This window comes from Carcharodon carcharias, chromosome X (genome assembly GCF_017639515.1).
Source record: "Carcharodon carcharias isolate sCarCar2 chromosome X, sCarCar2.pri, whole genome shotgun sequence".
NCBI lineage: Eukaryota > Metazoa > Chordata > Chondrichthyes > Lamniformes > Lamnidae > Carcharodon > Carcharodon carcharias.
This window is the reverse complement of record NC_054507.1, coordinates 18,282,070-18,286,443: the sequence shown is the minus strand read 5'-3', so window position 1 is coordinate 18,286,443 and position 4,374 is coordinate 18,282,070. Positions and strand designations below refer to the sequence as shown.

At 48.8% G+C, this 4,374-nt stretch overlaps 1 pseudogene; it reads right to left on the bottom strand.

Moving 5' to 3' along the window:
* Nucleotides 1-2,270: 2,270 nt before the first annotated feature.
* On the bottom strand, nucleotides 2,271-2,389 carry LOC121273380 (annotated as a pseudogene).
* Nucleotides 2,390-4,374: the final 1,985 nt, after the last annotated feature.

Below are 4,374 nucleotides of genomic sequence, written 5' to 3'. Positions count from 1 at the left end.
CTCCTCCTTCCCGACCCCCTTCCGCACCGGGTGCCCGTAGATCAGGAGCGTGGGGCTGAAGTGCAAACAAAACATCAATAAAAGGTTTTTCAAATAACTAAAAAGGGAGTGCAGCCTACAACACCCTATGTATACATGGTCCACGGACTCCACAAGACCGCAAAAAGGGCAGGTGTCCTGAGAGTCCGTGAACCTATGCATCCTCTTATTATAGGGGACTGCTGCATGCAACACCCTCCAACCCAGGTCCCCGATAGAAAGGGGGAGGACACCTCCATAGAGGGCCTCCCATCGGGGGCCTCCGCCGCCGGGCGGCAACAAGGCACGCCAGGGCGTGTCCGGTCGACGGACAAGGGTGAGAAAATGGAAGGTGTGCAGCAGCAGTCCATACAAAAAGCCCCTCTTTGCCGTGCCAAAAGGCACGGAGGGCATGTCCCCGAGGCCGCTCATATTGCGGGGCACCAGCACCCGAGGGAGGGTTCGGGACTTGGGGCCAATGTGGAATTCTGTCCGAACAGGGGAACGTTCAGACGGAAGACCGCCACGCACCTGGGCCACCTCAAGACCCAAAATAACGTCGGGTCCGAGCACGACCGTTCTCAGGTCTTGGATGGCATCGGCTGCGACCTGGACACTCACAGACGCGCGTTGCGCCAACTCCTGCGGGAGCATCCAGCCCAGTCCTCCGCCACCCAGCACGTCCCCGATCCTGGTCACCCCTGCGGCCACAGCCCTCCTCTCCGCCAACCACTGAAAAGGACGGAGGGGTGGATTCCTGAGCAGAGGCTCTCTGACGATAGTCGCTACTCCTGACGGGGGAGAGCTGCGTCGCAAGGCGACCACTTTCCAGACTTTGATCAGGTCCTGGTAAAAGACGGGCAACGCCTGCAAGGAGCCACCGAGGCCCAGCTGTTCTATAAACAGGAGTTGCACGTCATAATTCAGACCGTGCACCTGATGGAAGATATACGTCGTCAGGGCACACCATCTAGGAGGAGGCTCAACGTAGAGGTATCGCTGCAAGGTCTGAAGGCGGAAAGTCGCCACCTGTGTGCGTAGGCACACTAGCGCCTGACCACCCTCCCTAAGCGGGAGACTCAGAACCTCGGCAGCGACCCAGTGCAATCTTCTGTTCCAGAAGAAGTCGACTAACAATCTCTGGATTCTTGTGACAAAGTCTGGGGGAGGGGTCAAAGTGACCAGCCGATACCACAACATGGCGGCGATCAGCTGGTTTATGACCAGAACTCGACCTCGGTAAGATAGCACTCGGAGCAGTCCTGTCCAGCGCCGCAGGCGAGCGGTGATTTTCGTCTCCAGTTCCTGCCAGTTTGCCGGCCAGGATTCCTCAGCGGGGCAGAGATGGACCCCCAGGTAGGGGAGGCTGGTCCTGCTCCAGGTGAAAGGCCTGAGCTCCTCGGGTAGGGGATCCATCTGCCACTGACCGACCAGGAGTCCAGAACATTTACCCCAGTTGATGCTGGCAGAAGAAGCGGCAGAGTAGGCCTCCTGGCACTCGCTCATCCTCCGCAGGTCAGCCGGGTCACTAAACATAAGGAGCACGTCATCGGCGTAAGCCGAAAGGACCACCCCGATGCCCGGCAAAAGCTCAGCATGCTATTCAGTGATGATCTGCTGAAAAGTGCACATCATGGAGCAGTTGAATGAGGATTATCCCCTTTGCTTAGTCACGTGAGCAGGCACTTGTGAGAAATGCCCACTTGGGTGGTATGCTTATAACTCTTTTGAGTACAAACATGTTTTTATCTGTTCCTATTCAAATGAAGTTACATTGTTTCATAGTTTGCCATTGTGAGATTTGAACTCTTGATCTTGGGGTTACAAACCCAGTACCATAACCACTTGGCTATTTAGGCCAAAAGGATATTTGCCTGTCACTCTTTTGAGTACAAACCTGTTTCCATCTGTTTCAGATGAAGTTACATTATTTCATAGTTTGCCATTGTGCGATTTGAACTCTTGATCTTAGAATTACAAACCCAGTACCATAACCACTTGGCTATCATACCAGAACTAGAGTGAACGTTTCTAAGCCACATGAATTGTGGGGCTCAAACCCATGACCCTGAGATTGAGAGTCTCATGCTCTACTGACTGAGCTAGCCGGGGATATAAAAACATTTCCAATTTCTTGTGTGTACTCTTGTAGAGGTAATAGGACTATATCTACTCACCGTCCGGGAATTGAACCCCAGTCTCCCACGTGAGAGGCTGGGTTATTAACCACTATCCTAATGAGCAATCACTTTGGCCTATTGTACCTAGTATTCCCAGGTGGTTTCCTATCCAAGTACTAACCAGGCCTGAGTCTGCTTAGCTTCCGAGTTCAGACGAGATGGGGCGTTTTCAGACTAGTATGGCTGGAGGTGAAAATTACATTGTTTCAATGTTTGCCATTGTGAGATTTGAACTCCTGATCTGGGGGTTACAAGCCCAGTACCATAACCACTTGGCTATTTAGGCCAAGCCCATGGTATGCTTTTAATTGTACCACAGCCTGAGTCGGTGCCTAATTGGAGAGACCATTGGAAAAGGTGGAGGGGTAGTTGCTGCTTCCATCTACAGTCCAGGCAAAGCAATACTTGTACATGTTTTTAATGACCTCACTAAGGCAGCAAAGGTTGCCAGTTTGCATTAAGGTCATGCTTAGCAATACAGTTTGGAGGTTGCCGATGAGCTGTTAATAGCAAAAAAAATCTGAAATGAGATTCAGGATTGCAGACAGGCTTGATTTTGATTGCAAAGCCCATTAAAACACTGGAGGGAGCTGCGATTGTTTTTAAGAATGAGATACATCTTAAGTAGGTCACAACACTAAATATGAGTGTCATTCCTAAGCAGTGAGATTTAGCAAGTTGGAGTTGTTCAGAAGTGTCACCTTGCATCTAACTTGGATTCCTTCTGGTGTAAGAGCACTAAATATATGATAGAATCATAGAACAGTACAGCATAGAAGGAAGTCATTCGGCCGATTGAGTCTGTGCGTGCTCTGTCAAAGAACAATCCAGTTAGTCCCACTCTCCTGCCCTTTCCCCATATCCCTGCATTTCTTTTCTCCTTCAAGTATTTATCCAATTCCCTCATGTCACCTCAGGTTCATTTGCCAATCACCTTAAATCTGTAACCCCTATGGTTATAAAGACGTCAGCCATTGGAAACAATTTCTCTTCATTTACTCTTATCTTTATTTGCCTTATCTACTCTATCAGTGATTTTAAACACTGCCATCAAATCTCTTCTTAGCCCTCTCTGCTCTAAAGAGAATTAACGACCCCAGTTTCTCAACCCAATTGTCATCCCACATCCCGGGAGCCATTCTAGTAAATCTCTTCTGCACCCTCTCCAAAGCACCAACACTCGCACCAAAAGTAAATGATGCCTCCCAGCTAGTTGGGGTCTTGAACTGATGGTGGTTGCCTGTGTATTTACCAAGGTGAACAGGAGGTGTGAAGGCTGATTACTGCAACAGTTGGTTTGAAAATACGGATTCACATTTATCAGCACATGCACTGGACTAAACATATAAATACTGTGGCTACAAGAGCAGGTCAGAGGCTAGGAATCCTGTGGCGAGTAACTCACCTCCTGACTCCCCAAAGCCTCTCCACCATCTGCAAGGCACAAGTCAGGAGTGTGATGGAATGCTGTCCACTTGCCTTGATGAATACAGCTCCAACAACACTCAAGAAGCTTGACATAAGGACAAGGGCAGCAGATACATTGGAACACCACCACTTGGAAGTTCCCCTCTAAGCCACTCACCATCCTGACTTGGAAATATATCGCTGTCCCTTCACTTTTGTTGGGTCAAAACCCTGGAACTCCCTCCCTAACAGCTCTGTGGGTGTACCAACACCACATGGACTGCAGCGGTTCAAGAAGGCAGCTCACCACCACTTTCTGAAGAGCATTTAGGGATTGGGAATAAATGCTGGCTCAGCCAGCGATGCCCACATCCCATGAATTAATTAAAAAAACACAGTGATAAGGACAGGTTCCTTTGTGAACAGATAAGCACAAAGGATCTTTTAAGTCGTAAAGACATTCAAAACTTGTGAATTTTGAATGCCAGAGCAATTTCTTGCAATCCATTCATTGTGTGACCATAGCACAGGAAGAGTTCAAAGTTGTGAAAGAAAGCAAGACTTTTATTTGTAGCAACCTTTTCTATTGATGTGTGGGGCCCTGTACAAAAAGCGTCAGACTGAGCCCTGTAAATGCCAGTATCTGTTTTCCCATTTGCTTTAATGCTTGTAACCTGGCCCATTTCCTTTTCAGGCTATACTGTCCTTATTAAACTAATTGTAAACATCTCTCGTTGAATTCAGTAGTCTGCCAATCCACTCCTTCATT